The following is a 6,000-nucleotide window of genomic DNA, read 5'->3' as shown; positions in this document are numbered from 1 at the left end:
TGCATTGATAAAAACATATTCATGCTCGCAATCACATAAATAAATAACAGTGTTTCACATATGATAAATTCATCGATCTCAAATCCAACGATACAAAACTAACAGTAAAATAGTATATACATGTGATGATGATCATGTATAATGATTCTTACCTCGATCAATGATAAATCAAATTCATAGCCTTAGAGTCTGAAAATCAAAACCCTACTCGTTGTCCCCCTGGTCGTTGGATTGTTCTCCTATCAAACAAATCAATTTAATCAAATAAATTTTCTAAAAAAAAATGTATATTGAGGTTTATCGGAACTCTTACCTATGTCCCTCTTTTATTATTATTATTATTATTATTATTTATTATTATTTATTATTTATTTATTTATTTATATATATATATAATTTAATTTTTATTTAGAGAAGAGAGAAGAGGCTTCTTCTCCTCTTCCCCAATATCAAAAACAGGGGACCCGAGCTCTTTCCGAGCGCCTCCCCCTCATCCGGCCAGGTAGGCCATCTCCGGCCACCCTCCCCGGCAACCTCAACGACGGCAAGGCTACCGTCTCAATGGCAGCCCCACCCCTCCTTGTTGCCAGCGGCGGAAGGAGAGAACAACATAAACAGGGGTGTCCCTGTTTGAGCCCGAACCGGCATCTCGCCGGCTTCCAAGCACACCGATGGCCGGAGGATCGATTCGAAAAGAAGGGAGAAGGAACGTACCTTGTTCCAGCGGCCAAAAACAGCTCCGACGGCCCTTCTCTTCCGATCAACTGCTCATGATGCTTCCTTTGAGAAAAACCCACAAATCCCTCAAATTTTTTCGAAATTTTTGTTGAAAGATCCTAAGGGAGGAAGGGGGGTCTTTATAGTGAAGGTTTTCTACCCTAGCCGAACTCTTCGAGTCCGATTTCTTCGGAAACGGGAAGGAAGAAGACTCCGATTAGGAGTCTTCCTCCTTCTGTAATTTTTTTTTTTGTTGGGCCGTCAAAAGTTTACAGGCCCAAAACCTGGGCCGTTACAATCTCCCCTCCTTAAAATAATTTCGTCCTTGAAATTTACATACCTGAGTTTTCGAAGAGTTGTGGATACTTGATCTTCATTTCTGTCTCGAGTTCCCATGTAGTCTCTCTCGCTATAATTGCTCCATTGGATCTTCACATAAGGAATACTTCGATGCCATAACACCTGATCCTTCTTGTCAACAATCCGTACTGGATATTCTTCATAAGTCAGATCCTTCTGAAGATGCAAAGGTTCATAACTCACCACATGACTTGGATCTGGAATATACTTTCTCAACATTGATACATGAAACACATTATGTACACCAGATAAAGCCGGTGGTAATGCTAACCGATATGCAACCTCTCCAATCCTGTCTAAAATTTCAAAAGGGCCAATATACTTTGGACTCAACTTACCACGAACTCCAAATCTCATTACACCTTTAGTGGGAGAAACTCTCAGAAAAACATGATCGCCTACCTGAAATTCCAGCTCCCTTCTTCTATTATCAGCATAACTCTTTTGCCTGCTCTGAGCTGTACAAAGCCGTTCCTGGATCATGTATACTTTTTCCACTGTCTGTTGCACTATTTCTGGTCCCAACAGTTTTCTTTCTCCCACCTCATCCCAACAAATGGACGATCTACACTTCCTTCCATATAATACCTCGAAAGGAGCCATCTGAATGCTTGCTTGGTAACTATTATTATAAGCGAACTCAACCAATGATAAGTGATTATCCCATGCTCCGCCCAAATCTATGACACAAGCCCTTAACATATCCTCTAGGATCTGTATGGTTCGTTCTGATTGTCCGTCAGTTTGAGGATGAAAAGCTGTACTGAAATTTAACTTGGTACCAAGGGCTTTATGAAGGCTCTTCCAAAATTGAGAAACAAATATACTATCTCGATCTGACACAATAGTAACTGGTACTCCATGCAGTCGTACTATCTGCTCTATATACAAGCCTACCAATCTTTCTAAGGAAAGACCAATTCGAAAGGATAAGAAATGCGCTGATTTCGTCAATCGGTCAACAATTACCCATACAGCATTATTATTCCGAAGTGTTTTAGGTAGCCCAGTCACAAAATCCATAGTAATATGCTCCCATTTCCACTGAGGAATAAGAAGAGACTGCAATGGTCCTGCTGGTCTTTAATGTTCGGCTTTTACTTGTTGACATACCAAACATTAGGCTACAAATTGTGCAATATCCCTTTTCATACCAGACCACCAAAAATTTTCTTTCAAATCTTGATACATTTTTGTGCTTCCAGGATGCATGGTGTAAGACGAACAGTGAGCCTCCTCCAGGATCTCGTCCCTTAATCCTAGAACCTTGGGAACACATAGTCTGTTATCAAACCTCAATGACCCATCCTCATGTGTCCAAAATTTTGTCTGTATACCGGATTCCACTGCTTCTATGACCTTTTGTAACTCTGAATCCTCTTTTTGAGCTGCCTTAATCTTTTCAATCAAAGTAGGCTGTAGTACAAGATTTGCAAGTTGAACTTGAGAATCATGTAGTCGTATTTCAATTCCTGATTTCTCCAAATCTAGCAATATAGGCTTTTGTGAGGTGATTAGAGCAGCCAAATCACCAGAAAATTTTCTACTTAGAGCATCGGCTACAACATTCGCCTTTCCGGGATGATAATTTATTGTCAAGTCATAGTCCTTCAATAGTTCCAACCACCTTCTTTGTCTCAAATTTAACTCCTTCTGAGTAAAGATGTATTTTAAACTTTTATGATCCATGAAAATCTCGCAATGCTCTCCATATAAATAATGCCTCCATATTTTTAAAGCAAAAACCACACCTGCTAATTCTAAGTCATGAGTAGGATAATTTCGCTCATATGACTTCAATTGTCGAGAGGCATAAGCTATCACATTTTTCTTTTGCATCAGAACACAATCGAGGCCTTTACGAGAAGCATCGCTATAGATAGTGAAACCTTCTGTTCCGGATGGAATGGTTAAGATTGGAGCAGTCACTAATCGTTTTTTTAACTTTTGAAAGCTTTGCTCGCATTCATCTGTCTATTCAAACTTTACTTGTTTCTGTGTTAGACGAGATAGAGGCATAGCAATACAAGAGAAATCTTTCACAAACCTTCGATAGTAGCCAGCCAACCCCAAAAAGCTACGTACCTTCGATACATTAGTAGGTCGGCTCCAGTCGACTACTGCCTCCACTTTCCTTGGGTCAACTGAAATACCATCCTTGGAGATGACATGCTTGAGGAAAGTAACAGTGTTCATCCAAAATTCACATTTTTGTAGTTTTGCATACAGCTTCTTTTTCCTCAGAGTTTGTAATACAATCTTCAAATGTTCTTCATGCTCGAGTGAGCTTTTCGAGTAAATCAAAATATCATCAATAAATACAACTACAAATCGATCCAAGTATGATGCAAACACTCGATTCATAAGATCCATGAAGGCTGCCGGTGCATTGGTCAAACCAAAGGGCATGACTAAAAACTCATAATGCCCATATCTAATCCGAAAGACTGTTTTTGATATATCTCCAGACGTATCTTCAACTGATGATAGCCAGAACGAAGATCAATTTTTGAGAAGACCTGTGCCCCTTGCAACTGATCAAACAAATCATCGATTCGTGGTAAAGGATATTTGTTTCGCACTGTTACCTTGTTTAATTCTCGATAGTCTATGCAAAGCCGAAGGCTACCATCTTTCTTCTTCACAAAAAGTATTGGAGCTCCCCAAGGTGACACACTAGGTCTAATGAATCCTTTGTCCAACAACTCTTATAATTGCTTTTGTAATTCCTTCAATTCTGCTGGAGCCATTCGATAAGGGGCTTTAGAAACTGAACTCGTACCAGGGATCAAGTCAATAGAAAACTCAATCTCTCGATCAGGAGGTAGTCCGGGCAGGTCATCTGAAAAAATATCAAAAAATTCCTTCACAATAGGAATATCCTGTAACCTGAGCTTATTATCTTGAGTGTCTAATATAGTGGCTAGAAATCCTTCACATCCTTTTCTAAGAAATTTCTGGGCACGGATAGCTGAGTTGAACTTCTGGTGAAAGAAGGGTTTAGTACTCTTAAAACTAAACTCTGACTGATCTGGAATTTGAAACATTATTGTCTTTTTGAAGCAATCAACTGTAGCATGATATGCTGCTAACCAATCCATCCCCAAGATTAGACCAAAGTCCTTCATCTCTAAGACTAATAAGTCTGCTTTCATCTCCTTATATTCAATACTCAGTATACAATCTTTGCAAATTGAATTAACCAAGATCACCTCTCCACTTGGTGTGCACACACAGAGATCATTTTCTAAAAGTGTAGGAGACATCTCATTGGTTTTCTTAATAAAACTAGTTGCTATAAAAGAGTGGGTAGTTCCAGGATCAAATAGAGCATAGACATCGTTGAATGCTATTTTAATCATACCTGTCAGATATTCATTTATCATTCAGGGCTATATGTCCATATATATCTAAGCATATAATATTTTATGACATATATATAAAAGAACTTTAGGAGATCGGTTCAGTACCTGTCACCACTGAGTTAGAAGCATTAGCATCCTATTGTGTAAATGCATAGACTCGTCCTTGGGTCTTTGATTTTTGTTGTTTCGCATCTTGTCTTTGTACATCTTGGGGTGTCCGATTTGTGGGGGTATTCTGATAATTTTGAGGCATCTGCTGACTCTGTACTCCTCCATTGCGGCATACAATTTCCTTATGACCATCTCGTCCATATTTGTAACATTATCCCCCGGGCCATGTACAATCTCGTCTAAAATGAGGTCCTCCACACCTATAACATATAAGGCTCCCTTGAGGTTGTACTTTACCTTCAATGGCAGTCTGGCTTGGTTTTGGGGTCTTTGGTTTGAAGGCTCTACTACTTTGACCTTGAGAATCAATTGCTCGACCCCTTTTCTTCATATTTTTCTCTCTTGCTACTTGAGCATCATTAAGTCCTTTTTCTATTATTAAGCATTTGTTGACAACTTCCTTATAAGTGGGCAGCTCAAATACAGTCACTAATTGTTGGATTCTATCCCTTAATCCATTCTCAAATTTTCTGGCTCGAACATTTTCCTCAGCTATCAATGCAGGGGCATATCTCGACAATTCTTCAAATTTGGCTGCATATTGAGCAACTGTCATGTGGCCTTGTACCAGTCGATCGAACTCTCGAAATTTCTGGAGTCGGATACTTTGGGGAAAATACTTCTCATAGAAGACCTTTCTAAATTCTTCCCATGTAAAAGGTAAATCATTTGGCCCCATCTTTCCAATTTCCATCTCCCACCAATCGGCTGCCTCACCTTGTAACATAAAGGTGGCAAAAGTGACCTTATCTTCAGCAGGACATCTTAAAGCATGGAAAACTTTCTCTATTGCTTTTAGCCAGCTTTTAGCTTCCATAGGATCTGAGGTCCCTGAGAATGCCGGTGGTGCATACTTTTTGAAATCTAATAAATTGATTTGACGTTCATACTGATTTTTAGCTCCTTGTTGCTGCTGGAACTGTCGCTCCTGAAATATTTGTTGTATGATCTGCTGTTGTTGTCCTTGCTACACCTCTAATATCCTCCTCATATCTTCCCTTGCAGCCACTTGTTGTTGAACCAGTACTTGCATTAACTGAGCTGCAGTAATTTGTTCCCCAAATTGAATTTCAGGTTCTCCTAGAGTTTCTTCCCCGGGAGTGACCTCTGCAGGCTCAGTAGGATGTTCTTGTTGTGGTGCATCATCATCTGGTGAGGGTGGAGCATTTTCTTGTTGCATAGCTGGCTCCCAAGCATTAGAGCCATCCGCAAATCTGGTAGGTCTCCGATTTCGCCCACGCTCAATCCCTCGTGTCATGTCAACCTATACAGTTTCACTTTAGTCAGAAAATTTTAAAAAAATATCTCATATTAGTCAATTTTCATCTAAAAGTTTACCCATATACTTTCTCTCTGAAATGGACCTTAGGATTCCTAAACCTAGGCT

This window comes from Elaeis guineensis, chromosome 1 (assembly GCF_000442705.2).
Source record: "Elaeis guineensis isolate ETL-2024a chromosome 1, EG11, whole genome shotgun sequence".
Lineage (NCBI taxonomy): Eukaryota > Viridiplantae > Streptophyta > Magnoliopsida > Arecales > Arecaceae > Elaeis > Elaeis guineensis.
This window is presented reverse-complemented; position numbering follows the sequence as displayed.